This window comes from Halichoerus grypus, chromosome 2 (genome assembly GCF_964656455.1).
Source record: "Halichoerus grypus chromosome 2, mHalGry1.hap1.1, whole genome shotgun sequence".
In the NCBI taxonomy this organism is placed as follows: Eukaryota; Metazoa; Chordata; class Mammalia; order Carnivora; family Phocidae; genus Halichoerus; species Halichoerus grypus.
In genome coordinates this window covers 11,510,716-11,527,746 of record NC_135713.1, presented here as the reverse complement: position 1 = coordinate 11,527,746, position 17,031 = coordinate 11,510,716, and the positions used below count along the sequence as shown (strand labels likewise).

At 46.1% G+C, this 17,031-nt stretch overlaps 1 protein-coding gene across 10 annotated transcripts in view; it reads right to left on the bottom strand.

The window, feature by feature from the left end:
- TRIO (trio Rho guanine nucleotide exchange factor) overlaps window positions 1-17,031 on the bottom strand; it is a 340,046-nt gene that overhangs the window by 58,828 nt on the left and 264,187 nt on the right. The window lies entirely within an intron of this gene.

Sequence of the window (17,031 nt, the reverse complement as noted above, 5' to 3'; positions counted from 1 at the left end):
AGCATGTGCAGGAAGCGTGGGTACCTAGGTCGAGGATCCAGTACTTGCAGGTGCCGGGCGGCCCGCCGCTGCGGTAGGCAGAGCTGACGGCGGAGAGCGAGTCCAGCGCCTCGACTGGCTTAATTCCGTTCGGCATGGTGGGCACTGAGCTGACTGGAGGCGACAGGCTCGGAACCCCCACCCTCTCTGTCCCCACAAGCAGCCAAAGTCACCCCGTCTGGCAGAGCCAGGCACTCAGAAGCAGGCGAAGCAGGCTGGGGCGGGCGCGGTGGCAGGCGGGCAGGCGGAGACTCCTCTGCCTTGCTTCTGAGCGCTGCTTTGCAGTTGGGTCTCACATGTGGGAATATCCAGACGCTGTGGATTACATTCTACCACAGTGACTCTAATTGGAGCTCAAGAAAATTCTGAGGGCGCGCTGTGAGCCAGATGTTTCTCCTCTCTTGCACTAGGCAAAGCTGCGATTTCCTGACGCACTGAAATGTCAAGTGACGGACGCCCTCCCCACGCCAGGCTTTCTGACTTGGGCTTTGTGTACGTTTGGATGGAGATCTTCTCTGAGACATACAACAAATCGTGCCTCCTGATGGGACTTGATAACAAAAAGAAACGCAATGCAATTCGGTCTATAGCCAACTGGTTACATCACTGTGCTAAAATGTCACTCCTCGCTTATTAGAAACATATCTCCCACCAGGCAGGCCAGTGAAAATAAAAATCTTTACTTGTGATTTGTAAAGGCGTTTTTAGTAAAGCATCCTAAAAGCTCATTTTTGTCCTTTTCGGAAATTGCATAGTTTCCTTAGCCTACACCAATTTGGACTCTTTCCTTGAAAGTTTCCCTGTGTTCCCTTCCTGTCTCACACAGCACAATGGCTTTGTGGGCAATATTCCACTGTTTAATGATCATGAAGTCTGACTTTCCAACTTCTAGGGAAGTGTATGCGCTCTCCTGTTTCTCATTAATCTGAGAAGCACAGGCAGTGCCCTCCAAACTGTACTGTGATGGCCCATCTCCTGCTTTGAGGCGGGCACCTGGAATAGTCTTCACACACCTAACACTGCGATGCGGCCCGCAGTTACTGAAACATTTCCTGAAGGGGTGTTGTTTGTTGAAGCCGGTACGTAACAAAATCACGCACTGCCTTCCCGAGTTCTTATTAATAATTCTTCTATCTCTGTTTTATTTAACCTAATAGCATAAATGATGTTGTGTTGTTTTATTGTTTGCTAAGAGAAAATGTTGTCTTTTCAGTTCCTTGCAAGTTAAACTTGTGTTCTCCCTCCCCCACCGCCCACGTTAGTTGTGAAGTAAATTTTTAAAATTCTCAAAGTAAAAAATGTGAAAACAGCATAGACTTCTAATTTCTTTCTCAGTTCAATACAATTCACAACTACAAAAAAAATAAATAAATAAATCCAAGGCACCCAAAGAAAGCTGTCTTGAGCACTTGTTAACACCACCCTAAAACAAACTGCTACAAAGTAGGATTTCTCTCATATTCTTCTCAAAAGACCAAAAGCAAAGCCCAAGGTTGTTTTTCCCTGTTATAGATCCAGATGGCGTACTCATGCCAGGACCAAGCAAGAGGCAGAATTCTGCACAGAGCACTTTTTATGCATGAAAACTTTATTACTGAATAAATTACCTTTCTTACTTGCAAAAAAAAAAAAAAAAAAAAAGCAGTAAAAATTATGTCCTAAAGGAAATCAAGTTAATTGACATTCTAAGGTTTCATTTACTACAATCTTTATTAAATATTTTACTTTGTCCCCTTCCAAAAATACAGACTGCCAAGCAAGGGCTGTTAAAAAAAGAAAAGAAAAGAAAAAGAAAAACAGCTGTCAGGGAAATTAATTACTTTATAGGTAATATATGTTCTCTACTACAGAGGAAGGGAATGATGCTTAAAAACAAATACAACAATTTTGGCTAAGATACAATTTCCCCAGTAACTGCCTTCTTCAAATGTCGAGTTCACACCTGTGAGAGAAATATAACACAGAAGGGGTAAGGGAATAAAGGAAGGAAGCCTTCTCATTCCCTCCTTCCTTCTATTTGTGGAAATGTGAGCTTATAGAGAGTTTAATAGGTAACAAAAATATAATATAAATTATATTCAAGGCACCACATGACTCCTACCTGTAAGGAGTGATAATCTAACTCACTGGACCGACAGGCATGGAACCAACTGAAGAGTCGATATCAGTAAGTGTAAGGTGCTGAGGCAAAGAGGGACAAAACCCAAACCATGGGGGCAAAAGCTTCCCAGAAGTAGGTTCTGAACTCTAAGGCTGACTTCTACCTTGGTGGTATGATGGGAATTTGCTCTCAGAGTCTGCACCAAGTTCAGGCGAGAAACACCCAGTGTGGCCGCAGCAGCCTGCAGACAGAAAAGCTTGGTGGGCACCATGGCCATGAGTGGGGAAGGAGAAGGCGGGAGGGCAGAGGATGGGGACCTCAGTTTACTGGGAGCAGCTGTGGAAGAGGTAAGGATGTGCCACAACCAGCAAGGAAATCAGAAGCGACTGAGAAGTTTGAGGATGGGTGCAATGGGGTCAAAGCTCTGGGCACAGAATGAGACGACCTGCAGTGTGAGAATCCTGTCAGGCAGGAAAAGAAAGGAATGGTGAGCTCAGTCTAGCACAGACGGAGATGAGCTTTGCAAACAAAGGAGACAGACATGTAACTAACCACACGGGGTGGGTTGAAGACAACCATTTTAGGCATTTGGTATTTTTGATATGTTTTTGATACTTATTTGATGTCTGGACATAAAAGTGTCACAAAGAAAAGAGAAGCTCCAAGGCCCAAGACAGTGCTTTTAAAAATGTTACCCAAGGTTCATCCGTGAGGACCAAAAGCAAGGGGTACTGGGAAGAACAGATGAGAGAGACCCGTGTGTCAGAAGGCTGAATGCTGACTCTGGCGCCATGGTTGTGCTTCACAACCCTCTCCCCCAAATAAATCATCAAGATCAACTAGGACTGTGGTGCGTACAAATACGTGCTCAAAATGTAAGATAAACACAGTAACAAAGTACCTAGCCATATTACAAAGGAAAACATTACAAAGGAAAGACTTTTTCCTAAGTGACTCTTTAAAACAGTATTTTGATTCTATACTATAAAACCAAAGACCAAAGACCTGTAAGTTCGTGTCTCACAGGGGTGTGGGTCAGCAGTAAGAGTAGAGTTGAGTCTTTTAAAGTCAAGTCATTTTAGGTAAAGAAAATATTCACTTTCCAAAGAGGAAAAACACAGGTTTCTAGATGAGGATTGAAAATACATTTTGAGTAACGGGATGCAGGTGTCTCGCTGTCAGAGACGGTTACAGGTGAGGAGAGGGGAAGGGCGAGAATGAACCCTGTGTTGTTGACCAGGAGTTGGGAGGTTTCAGTGTGATTTGCAATCCTGTTTCTTTACATATGTGCAAACACTCAGAGACACAGAGAACACGAATGTAGGCGTGTGTGTGCACGTGGGTAGGTACACGTACATGTCTGCTGAGAAGACCTAAAGGTCATGATACCATATGGCCCTGAACATACCTAGCACCCAGATCTGTTTTTAATGTCATTCTCCAATAAGAAGGAACCAGGGCTTCTTGGAGAAATGGCTGATCCAGGACTGCAGCAAAGAGAACACAAGATGAGCTGGGAAAATCCTGTCGTGTCAGAAAGCAAGGAAGCACGCACAAAATGGTGGGGTGTGTCCATACTACACAGAAGCCAACCGGAGGGAGCTCCTAATGGCCGAAGCTGGGATAAGCTGAGTAACAAAGTAAGTAACAACAGCCCTGGATGATGGTCCAGAGAATAAACATTCATGACCACACTGAGGTACAGAACTGACTAAGTCAGTGAGGCAGAGGGACAGCTCTTCCTTTCGGAATTCTAAATAATCAATTTAGGAAGAAACGAGGGAGCTGCAAATCACCAGGAGGCAGACAGCACAGAGCAGGCAAGAACCACGGATGTTAAAATGAGTGGGTAAAGGCAGGATGGGAAACAATATTTGGACAGTTTCAAAATATCTCCCACGAGGTATTTATTAATTACAAAGAGAAAAACAGTAACTTTACGGTGGAGAAAGACAGCAGTCACTGCCCTAACCAGTCGATCAAGGTCACCACCACCAGCAACGGGGCGTGTCAGGATCCTCCTGAGCCTCAGATATGCACAGAGGTGGACACAACGTTATCTTTGTGGTTTTCTTACCAAAAATGCATGAGCTCCATTTAAGTCATGAGAAAACATCAGAGAAGCCCAATGTGAGGGACCACTTACAAAATAAAGGACTGGTAATACCTTAAAAGTGTCAAGGTCATTAAAAAAGGTGTTAAGGTCATGAAAGAAAAAAAAAAGGCAGAGGAACTACCACAGATTGGAAAAGAAGAAATATGACATGGATCCTGGATTGGATCCTGAGCCAGGAAAAAAGACAAAGCAAAACCTGAAAAAGGGCTGTGGTGTAATTAACAGAAGTGCATCGGGCGCCTGGGTGGCTCAGTTGGTTAAGCGACTGCCTTCGGCTCAGGTCATGATCCTGGAGTCCCTGGATCGAGTCCCGCATCGGGCTACCTGCTCAGCAGGGAGTCTGCTTCTCCCTCTGACCCTCCTCCTTCTCATGCTCTCTGTCTCTCATTCTCTCTCTCTCAAATAAATAAATAAAATCTTTAAAAAAAAAAAAAAAAACAGAAGTGCATCAAGGCTCCAAGTTGTGAGCCCTGAACCAGGGTCATGTGACATGGGGGGAGGGTCTAGGTAAAGGGGGTCCAGGGATTCCCTGTACTATTTCTGCAGCTTTTCTGTAAGTCTAAAATTACTTCAAAATAAGAAGTTTTTAAAAATAAATTGAGTGTAATGGGTACATAAATACAAGTAGCTAAAGAACTTGAGAGTGAAAAAAGTTACTAGAGAAAAATCGGCAAATTCAGAGAAGAAATTTTGTGGGAAAGACACACATTAGGCAAATTAATGACCTGTGATTAAAGGGATCTATGGTTTATTGAAAAAAATAGACTGAAGGAATATAAAATCATTGTTTGCTTGCATATTTGTGGGACAATATATAACATTCTCATGACAATAAAGGTATTTTATTTAAATTGGTTGAAAAGAGAAATTTTGGTCAAAACACTTCATGTAACCCTCTCCCGTGACAGCCATTCCTGAAATATTTAAAATAAGAACTTCAATGTTCAAGTGCCTATTATTAATCTATCAAAAAAATATGAAGCAAGGTCATTTTTGCCAAAGGCGGTCTTAAAAAACAAAAAACCAGGGAAAAAAAGGTCCATATACAAATGGTGCTTTTAAAAATCAGTACTAAAAATACACGTAACAGAAAGCTATTCGTAAAACTAGGATTCAGATAAGGCAAAGGGCCTAAAGTCTTTCTAATCTAATAGAAGAGGACACCAACATTAATAATTGGGCAGCTAATACAGGATGAAAAGGTCCCCAAAACCTTAAACACAACAGGTGGGATATAATAAAAGGGCATCAGCTACATTTTCATATTGAAACTCTAATGACGTAACTCAGGAATATTGCCTGTAATTCCCTCTAACAATTACTAGCGTCTTCCTGAGACTTGAAACATGCTTCATGACCCTGCTGCGGGTTTTCTGTGGCCTATCCTCCAGGGGTCCTGAACCCAGGTGGTCCTGCAGTTGCGGGTGCGGCTCGGGCTGCTCTCCTGCCCGGCCCGCCCCAGCCCTGCGCTCCCTCCTGGCGTGTCCCCCCTGCTCAGCATGGCCGCGGCGCTGGCCCGGGGACCGCTGCACCACCAGGGTCGAGCTGCTCAGGTTCCACGCACAAAGATACTCCTGTTTCGAGGGCATTTTGTCCAGTTTCTTAGCCCACAGATAACACCTCCTGCTCTGGAGGGAGCGGGCGGATGACTAAATCCTGCCTCTTAGGGCTCCATTCAGCACATTATTTCCTGCTGCTTTCGTGCACAGTTGCCAATCCACAAAAGCACCTTTATTGAGGGATTCAAACACTCCGTTTGGGTGCCAAAAATTCGATAGGCTCCTTTTCATTGCTTTCCTTACTATCTTTTCACAAACTATGTGAGTTTTTCTCTTAGGTTAACAAAACACACATTCAAGTACTCCTTTTTTACATTTCACTTTAACTCACTGTGTGACATTCTCTGTTTGCACCAGCACCGGGGGTTGTGTGCAGAATGGCAACATGAGACGGGAACCCCACAAATGTGTTCCCTAAAAAATAACAGAAACAGCAGTGTTCAAAAAATTAGAGCGATGTCACCAACCCCTGGTAGCCAATCCATGCTTCGATGTCCCAATTCTGCTAAACTTGAGAGTGGGAGGCAGGCCACAAAATCACTGAGGGAGGGAGGGTGGAAGATCTGGACAGGAAGCTTCCTTCCCCAGATTTTTCAAGAAAAAACAAGCGGCAGATTTTGATTGTTTTGGTGGGGGGGGAAGGAGAAAATTTTTACTTTTGGGAATGGTTTTTCCATTCATTCACTCACAAAAAGCTCATGGACGATAAAGCTCCGTTCTTAACTAGGGGAGGAGGAAGAGGACAGAAGTGGCCCAAAGGAAAGAAAAAAAGACAGATTCCCACGAAGATGACTTCTTTGGGTGACGGAAGGCAACTGGAATTACCATAATTCAAATGAGAAAGTTAAAATGGAGCCTTCCCAAAGGGATGGCTGGAGGGGCCGTGGCCTCTCAGGAATGTACAATATAGCTCCAGGAAGGCAGTCTCGGCTTCTGGAATCAGCTCTTCCACAAATGATGGCTGGTCTTGACAACTGAGTTTGTCTCTAGAGGCTACAGCTTCTCCCCTAGACTAAAGGCTCCTTCCAGCTTGTGCGGAAACAGGATGCACAGTGGTTAAGGACTTGAGCCCCAAAGTCTGACTGCTGTTTTTGAAATCCCATTTTCCAGCACCTACTCAGCTTGGTCAAGTTAATTTCTCGGTGCCTCCATTTTCTCTTCATACCATGGGGACGACAACGGTAATATCCTGCCCTTGGGAGTACCCTGAAGATTAAACGTAGAGACAAGAAGCACAGTGCCTGGCATACTGCAAGCCCTCAACACAGCCCATCTGCTATTACTGTGGGGTTTTTTGGGGGGAAGAGAGAGAGACAGAGAGAGAGAGAGAGAGAGCAAGCGCGTGCTTGGGGGAGGGGCAGAGGGAGAGACAGAATTTCAAGCGATGTGGGGCTCGCTCCCATGACCCTGAGATCAGGACTTGCTGAAATCAAGTCTGAGCCCCCCAGGCGCCCCCACTGTTAGTTTTTAAGGCTCCAACAGCACCCTTCGCTGTGGGCTGACTGTGCCCACCTCCAAATTTGTACGTTGAAGTCCTAAGCCACAGTACCTCAGAATGTAACCACAGCTGGAGATAGGGTCTTTAAAGAGGTCCTTAGGTTAAAACGAAGCTGTTAGAGTGGGTACTAATCTGACCAGTGTCCTTATAAGAACAGAAAATTTAGATGCACACAGAGGCACCAGGGGTGAACACACAGGAGGACCATGTGAGGACATGGCAGTCAGAGGCTGAGAAGAAACCAACCCTGCTGATGCCTTGATCTTGGACTTGTAGCTTCCAGAACTATGAAAAAATAAACTGCTGTTGTTGAAGCCACGTAGTCTGTGGTATTTTGGTGGCCAGAGCTGACTAATACGCCCCTCCTCCCTTGTCTGGTAACAATCTGCTCTATAACCCAGGACTGAAATGGTCTAATTATTTTTGAGACAGGAGGAAACTAATCTCTAAGAACAGCACTTCAATGTTCTTCCCCTGTAGTAAATTCAAAGCTCTACAGACTCAGGAAAAGGGGTGGGGAAGGGAAAAAATGCAACTGAACACACAGGGCTACATCACAATTAGAAATAATATAGGATTCCAGAGCTGCCTGGCCATGCAGCCAAGACAAATGAGCCTGTTTACGGTCCTCTTAAATGTATGAAAGGGCCCTTCAAAGAATAAACATGTTGGGTCCCCTGTCCCGAGTTTGGCTAGAAAAATTTTGGGAAAATGATGACCCCTTGAATTGTGAGCCTTGTGGAATGACCAAGCTGTCCAAAGCATCCCTGTCACTGCTGGTCAGCCCGCACTAAAACTCCCCTTGACAGCTCAGACACTAAAGTGCTCTGGTCCACACAGAATGCCAGGAAGGGGAGCCAGGATCCTCCTTCTGGACAGAGCTGGCTGTGGGGGTGATAGTTCAAAGGTCAGCCTCCTTAACCCTCTGATTACATCCGGCCCTACACACCCCTCTTCCGTCCCCTCCAAAACCCTTCCATAGTGTCAGTAAAGAAGGAAGGAGATTAGACAGGGGAGGTATTTAAAAACAGTATTTTTCAAAATTCATTGCGAAATTTTAGTGATGAACTGAATCCTTCAGAAAGTACAGAGATTATTCGGAGGCTCTGGAGCCCATTAGAAAACCCACGGACAGGGCTACTTCACGAATGTTTCTCGGAGGTGACGGTGTGGTGTGGAGTCACAAGCAGCTCTGCATAAATGGAAGGCAAAACAGTGGCGCTGCAAAAAGCTGTTTATTCTCTGGAAACTACCACCCTTGAGATTTAGCGGCAAACCCCTAATTTGCACCCTTTTGACTGAATCTGGAATAAAAACACAGAAGCTGGTGAGATGTCATCTACATTAATATTCACCGTATGCTCCTCTACAGAGTTCTATGGGAAAACATCCAACACAACCTCACCTCCTTGGAGTCAGAAACTTGTGATTTAGTTTATAGGAATGATTTTAAAGAGTGACCTTATTCAAAGAGCACAGTTTTAGGTTTTTTTTTTCCTAAGTGGGTAAAATGATGTTAGAGAACTCAAGGGGTTTGGTACAGATCACATGATCACGACTCCTAACAAAATTTAGAAATATATAAAAGCAAATGTCATTATATAGCATATTTACAACTTTTTCTGTTGTAGTTAATTTATGATTTGGGTGATTCTTCTTCAAAAATTTGCTTTCCATAAATGCATTTACCCTCGCAGCCATCGACAGGCTGCGAGCATTCCATCTCACGGCTGAGCCTGCTTGGCAGGGCCGGCAACGACCGCCAACGCCGCGGCGTGGCTCACGTGCGCACCGCTCGGGGACAAGCTGTGTGCACACGCGACGTCGGCATGCCCGTCAGAGGACGACGCGCATCTCTACGCACTGGTCTGGAGCCGATTCTACAAGGCTTGACCGAGTGCAAAAAGCCAAAACATGCTACCTTTTATGTAAAAACATGGAGGCAAGAACGTGTGTGTTTGTATTTGCCTAACAAAATACCGGAAGTAGAGCTTAGGAACGTTATAATAAAAACGGTTATCCTTACATGGCTAACAGGATTGTGGGAATAAGACAGCTCAGCTTACACCTTTTCACGATTTAATTTCTGATGCGAAATGTCTAAAAGTGAGTTTTAAAATCTGTTTTTTCTTCTCTTCTTTAGAAAACGTTCTGTATGTGGGGTTGCTGCAATTGTGTGCAAACGTCTTGCAGCCACGTTCATTGTTCTGGGAACCGGTACCGAAGCTTTGGTCATGCACCTGTGCTCCTACTCCAGAATCGGCTGGGACATCACTTTCCCTTCTCCCTGTGGTGGCAGCTCAGCTATCAGGATCTACAGCCCAAGCTAGGAAAACCCTCACCGCTTACGGGAAAGTTAGCACTGGGAACATAATGACAAAATCATCTCAGGCTTCTCTGAACACAGGAAGGAATGCAGGGGCAAAAGCCAAAACATACTTTGGTTTGTGTGGCACCCTTTTCTTAGGTGCTGTTTTATCAGGTGTTCTCAGAGCCATGATCTGCTATGTAAATCATGGTGACAAGTGCAAATGCAGTTCGACGGGGATACACTATTGTCTCCCACCGTGGACAGCACTTATTCATGGTCAAAACACTTAGTGGAAACCAGCACACAATTTTTAAACGGTTTTTCACCAAACATATCATCTCTGTAAATTTTCCCGACTTCTGCAGACCCTAATTAGAATGAAGGCATTTAGAGAGAAACCCCAGTCTGTCTAATGAACGGCAAAGCCTGACATGTACCATGTCGGAGAGCAGGCAGTTGGAAAGCGGGACTGGGGTGCCTGTGTCCTGTACCTGCGGCCACTCCCTGCCCAGCCCGTGAGTCACACTGAGGAGAGCACGTCCTACTCTCCCTGGTGAGCCTTCCCCCTGATGATATTTCTCTCCCTAAACGCCGTCTCCTGGCCATTTAAAGCAAGTGTGGGAAGACGGTCTTCTCATTCGTTGTTCATGACTTTGCCACCTATATAATTTTGTGATCTAATATGGACAGTGTTAATACCTGCTCATGGTTTTTTCCTGTTTTCATAAACACTTTAATGTAAAGTTGGAACACGAAAATACCTCCAACATGAAGCATTCACAGAGTAATGGCCCACTTGCGCGGCTCCGTAATTACATGCTGCACAGCAAACGATCCTTAATCATAGGTCTCGAATTGATCACCTTGTCTTGGCTACATGGTGCTCAGGAGAAGGACCACGTCTTTGTTCTTGGTGGGGCTCTGTGTTCCTCAGTTTGTCTTCCCACAGGGATTTACATTAGCAGCTGTTCTCACAGACTAAAAACTGCTCTTTTCCAAGCTAATTTTTTTGAAAAAGTATACATGTCTTCCATTATATGTATTTTTAAAGAGTATGTGGGCAGATACGGGTTTGAAACGCCTCTGCCGGGGTGTGTTTTCTGATTAACGGTGGTGATCTGGCATTAAATAAATGTCTAAATACACCAGAATCACAATATAGTCAACTCAATTTTTTCTTATCACTAAATCCTTTTTAATGCCTTAGATTTTTCTGAGAACTTATTAGGTTATTTAAAAGTCATAAGCAGTTACAAGAGGTAGGAGATTTTGATCCACCTTTGGGGCAGAGTGCTTCATGATTTGGGAAAGGGGATATGTGAGTTGAACAAATTTAAACCCAGGCATCCCCAATATACTTGAGGAAATGCAAGAGGCCTCGGACGGCAGAGCTGTGTTTTTGGTTACAGAGATTTCTAGAGAGGCACCTTAGTCTCTGTAGAGCTGCTGTTTTTCTGGGTGGCGGTTGTGGGGGGGATGGAGAGCACAGGACAAGGCCATGACTCCCGTCAGGAGAGGAAAAGACGTCCCTCTGTCGGCTGCACTATGCTAGGCTGATGCTGTCCTGGGAGCCAGGGGAGTGATTTGGATGGGGGTGAGGAATCTTAGCACCTGCTTGTATTCCGAAGAGGGAAACAGCTTTGACCTGCACTCTGAGCTGGGGGGCCAGCTGACAATGGGCACAGGCTGGGACTGAAGGCGGCAGGGCCTCGGGTCCCTGGGAGAGGACACACCTGGTGGCCTGCGGAGTCCTTCCTTTCCATGACCGCAAACCTCTGCGAAGGTCCTGTCACCTGGTCTCACTTCCACAAAACGGGGACCAAGGGACATGGAAGCTGAGACCATGGGAGAGACCTGGCCTCCTCCCAAAGCCGGGGAGTGGGTGGTAGGGGGGCGGCCACCCACAAGCAGGCAGGGCCACCAGCTCACAGGGCCCAGATGCTGAGGCAGGGAGGCTAAAGACAGAGGCTCAGATGCACTGCATTTTGGGCCCTAAGGGAAACATAGCCTGATTTTACACATAGCGGTTGTGGTCAGCGGTTCCCTGAGAATCAGACGTGGAGCTCCAACCTCCAGGCATGGGCTCTAGGCACATTCACTCATTTGTTTTAAGAAATTACAAGTGATTCTGAGGGGCAACCTCTGGTATACAAAGTGCGTCCATTTCTCTGAACTTTGATGAATGGCCCCATGGAACATACCCAGATGAAGAGATGTAAGGCAGACCTCGACAGAGTGGCTCACAATGAACTGTGCTCATCTGCTCATGCAGACCCCTGCTGAGAGCACATTCCCAAGGGAGCCCTCCAGGCAAAGCTCCCCTCTGGGCCCACGACTCCAGGGCCCTTCTCTCTGTTCTCACTGCCTCTCGGTGTGATGAAAGGTTCTCTGCCTCCCTCATCAGTCCTGCTGTTGAGAACCTGGGTTGTCTGCACTTCCTCGATCTCGTTCGTAAGTTTAGCACCATATCTGCACCCACTGCTCGTGCTGAAATCTGTTTTAAAGTACTTGCAGTGAGTTCCCATGGGTTTCCTTGTGGGTCTTTGGCCCCTGAGTACATCTCATCAGGACTGTCTCATACCCTCAGCTTAGCCTTTGTGCTGAAACACTGTTAACTGCACCAAGATTTATTCCGTTCTCCCCTCACCTCCACAGACTCACTGGATACGTTTATTTTCTTCCTTTAGGGTTTTTCATTTACTTGGTAAGAAGGGACAGAGAATGTCAGGGAGGGGCGAGGGAGTAAGACAAGCCCCTCCTGTTACCTGACACAGCACACCAGGGGGAGGGTGTGTGTGCGCACAGGCGTGTGTGGCGCAAGGCCCTGTAGGACGTGTCGGGAGACTGGGCTTCTATCCTCTGAGCGACAGCAGTCACTGAAGGAATCTGAGGAGCGCGGCATGATGGGATTTGTGCTTTAGCGGCAGTAAGAGAGGAAGGAGCAGTGGGGCCGGGGGGCGGGGGGGGGGGGTGCTGGCGGGCCAGCAGCGATAGTGGCGCCGGAGAAAAGAGAGTCTGTCTGAAATACATTATTTACAAGGTAACCAAATGTGGTGGGCATGCTCAGAAATTTTCCAAAAAAAAAAAGAATTATCATATGATAATTCCACTTCTGGGTATACTCCCCAAAGCAGTAAAAGCAGGGCCTCGAGACACTGGAACACTCCTGGTCACAGCAGCATTATTCACGAGGACCGAAAGCTGGAAGCAACCCCAGTGTCCATCAGTGGATGAATGGATCAATGAACCGTGGCCTACACATACCGTGGACTATTATTCAGCTTCAGAGGGAAGGGGCATTCGGGCACACATGCCACAACACGGATGAGCTTGAGGACATCATGTTGGGAAATAAGCCAGTCACAGAAGGAGAAATACCATGTGAGGACCCTCGAGGAGTCAAACGCCTAGACACAGAAAGCAGAATTATACTGGGGGAGGGAAACGGGGGTTAGCGTTCCCTGGGGACAGAGCTTTGGTGGATGGACGGTGGTGAAGGGACACCATGTGAAGGAACTTAATGCCCCTGAAGAGAACACTGGCTGAGATGGTTAAGTTTTATGTTATGTGAAAACTTGTGTGGCGTCACCACCAGCCCTGGGTTCTGGCATTGGTCACGTGCCCCCCGCGGCAGGTGTACGAGTTGGGCTATCACCAGGACCGCCGGGAGAAACTCTCCAGCGCCATCATGCATGGTCACTTGGGTTGTGAAGAGAGGGAAAAGCTGAATCACTTAGCTAGAGTGGCATAAGACGGGATGTTGTGAATTGGCCTCGTCAGAAAAATAAACACTACTGATATTCCTGTTTACTTTCTGTGACCAAGACTAAGTAAACGAATAGAAAAAAGTGACAAGTTTTACAAGTTGAGACAGCAGGAAAGGAAAATCCCGTGGATTTACTAAGAGATTAAAGATAATTACGTGGTGTCGACTTCAGCAGTAAATCCGTACATGATCCCCAGGGGAGCACGGGAGACCCGTGCCTGGCAGTCCCGGCAGCGTGTCAGACTCACCGGGCGCAGACGCAGTCTCCACGTCTAGGCCCCAGCCCCAGAGTCTGATGTAACACAGATGGTATAAACCGCAAACACAGGTGAGAATGGGTGAGCAGGAGGATTTGCTGAATCCTTATTCTACCTTCATGTGCTCGGTGTCCGTGTAACTGTGGCCGGAGATGCCGTGAAGACGGTGGAATGACAGCCAGAGCGAGGCAGGAATGGAACATCAAACACACATGCCGCCGGTCGGCAAAGACTGCTTCCCCAGCAGCCGGCCTCTGTGGGCCTTTCCCACAAGACAGAAAGCATCTTCAACAGGATAGTGTTCACACTGGAAACTAGTTTCACACATAAAACGATCTCCTTGGAAAACAAATCGAGCAATTACATGTCTTGTTCATTTTAAGTAAGTTGTATTTTTAACCTCTCCCTACACCACTCAGTTTAACAGAAAATAAGAGAGAGACCTATTTCTTACAAATTCCAAGGACTCTCATTGTCCAACAGATTTCCCATGGTAGCAATGCTGAAAAACCACCACGTGAACCTGGGCAGCGCTCATGGTGAGTATTGGGGCCTTCTCAGATGATGCATTTATTATACTCACAGTCACAGCACAATCTTTAAAATATCATTCACAACCAAACGGACATCTGACCTTAATAGGCATGATTTTTACATTTGAAATTTATGGAAATTTAAGTTTTTTAGACTGGGGAATTATGAAAAAATTACTGAGGCAATAAAGCTGAGAAAATTCTGGAATCAGAAATTAGTAAACGTGCCTCCCGCTTGGGAGATCAGAACAGTAAAGATCGAAGAAGGCATTTAAGAAACTATCTAGAGACAGATACATAATGACAACTCCCTAACTTTCACTAGTCTGGAAGTATGTGAAAGGCAAGACAACCTGCTTTCTGGGATGGTCAAGAGGAGATGCACCAGTGATGGGCATCAAGTTCTTGGAGAGAAGGGGCCACACGTAACTCCTCACTGCGTATCCTTCAAGCCCAGCCTGGGGCCCAAAATGAGATGTCTGGTAGCAGACGCACGTGCGTAACAGGTGTCAACAGCCCCGCACGCACCAATATACGAGCAATATAGTGGCATGCACTCTTTTCCAAGTAAGAGCAAGAAGAAGGGTTGTGGGCTGAGCTGAAGCAAATCTAGATCTCCTGCTTCCCAAGGTGGCAGTGGCCTCTTGCTCCCTAAGTCTCTGTGTCTTTTTCTTGGGCTTCATTCCCAGATCCTCATCCTATTTGACGAAGGTCTCTTCTCCTAGGTGGAGACCCTGGTCTGATTTCCTGGACTTGAACATGGACAGGACACTCTGGCAGAGGCCTGTCACAGAGCCCAAAGACTGCCCCTCCTCTAATCTATAGCCCAGGTCCTAACACTGCAAGCAAACAATCTTAAGAGATTCTTTGCATTACAGGAAAAATAAAAATGCAAGAAAAAAGTTAAAAATGGAGAAGGTTTCTGAGCCCCCATCTACAACAGGCTTTACTGAACGAAGATATACCCTCTTATTAAAGAAAGAGCATGATGGGGTTTCTCAGGGGCAAGGAGTAACTTCTCAGGTGCTAGAGTGTCACAATAAGAGACAAAAGGCCCAGGCAATAAATTGCTACTTAAACCTAAAACCCAGCAAAAACTCAACCTCCGTAAGAACTATTCAGGACAAAGTCAAGTGGGATAAATACATAGTTCTTTCCTCTTGGCTAGCCTGCAATTGTGAACACCAGGAAGCAAAGAACACACCATGGGGAAGGCACATATAAAAAGAAATCTTTCAGAACAAGTGTTATTTGTAGCATGCTTAAGCTCACCAGGGCTCCTCTGTGTGAGAAACTCGAGGGGAGAAGTTGTACTTTATTTTCAACTCCAACTCAAGGACTTAAATATATTATGCAACTTTGGAAGTGCTCTGGCAATGGGCTGGCCCAGTGCAGACCCCTACTGGGGCTGAAGGGCCACAGCGGGGGGGTAGGGGTGGGTGGGTATCCATTGCTGCTCTAAACTCACAGACAGCTTCGCCAGGAATGAAAGCCCACACCTCGGCTTTTGGCCAAAATCGGAAAATTCTCTTTCTGTTTGGATCCCTGGAGAAATGATAGCCTAATTCTTCTAATTTCTCACTGGGGTGACATTCAGGTCCCATTTGGGCCCTGGGGATCTGGACCAGGGTTGTGCCCGTAATTAGTGAGGTGAGCTAATCAGTAACTGTATCCTGTGCAGCCTCACTGAGCTCAAGGCACCTCCGCAGCCAGAGGAAGGGCCCCGAGACAGGTCATGAAGAATGCAAAGAGAGCACAGATGACAAATGGAGGGAGTGACCAGAATATTCCAAAATTAATAGAAAAGAACAGGAATATGGCAGAGTAGAGTGATCTTCTCTCAGGAAAACAAACTGCATCTCCCCAGATCTGGAAGAGTGTGCCATCTGCCAGTGTTGCAGAGAAATGAAGACTGTGACATAATATGGTTCAAAGCAGATAAACTCTACACATTCTGCACTTTTCTAGAAGCTATAAATGACCAATGTTTCTCAAAAGGGCTTAAAGTCTCAAATTTGCTTTTCACGGAGATAAAACCAGCACTGTCTAATAGAAATGTCAAGCAAGCTGCATACGCAATTTAAAATTTTCTAAATAGCCACAGTTTCAAAAAGTAAACAGAAAATTAAAACATTAATTATAACATTTTATTTAACTCTATGAACTCTTAGCATTTCAACCTATCATGGCTCTAGAACAGTTACACGGGGTTTTTCAGGCAGGTCTTCAAATCTAGCAGTGTCTGACACCCGCAGAGCACCTCAGTTCCAACGGGCCACATCTGAAGTGCCCAGCAGCCACATTTGTCCGGCGGCTGCCACGCTGGACATTGTGGACAAACATGCCCTCGTACTATCGCCAGGAGCCCATTACTGACCCATCTAGACACACACGGAAAAGCAGTCTTGCCACAGTTACCTTTAAATAGAAGAATCACCAAGGAATGCCAAATGCTGTTTGGTTCAAACGGCCTGTCATTTCAGGGGAAAAGTGCTTCTTTCAGAAGCCCCTGCTGTCAGAGTCACGGCACAGCCGTGGCCTTCCCCCCCGAGCCCTGCCCAACCCGCCGCCCTCTCCCTCGGGGCCAGCTCCAATCCGATGCTGCATGGGGAGCCCGGGCACTTTGGCGAGTTCTGAGATACTTTACAGGAGAGAGAGGAGGCATGGCTAAGCTCAGGGCCTGCATGCTTGATTTCCTGGGATTAACACTAACAAAATAAAAAATCCACAATGTGAAAACCTGATGAAGGAGAAGCTGAATACGATCCCACCTCCCCTACCTGCTTTCATCCCCTGGAGGAGAATGGCACCTTCTTCCTTCTTTGTGTTCTCCATTTATGAATGACACTGG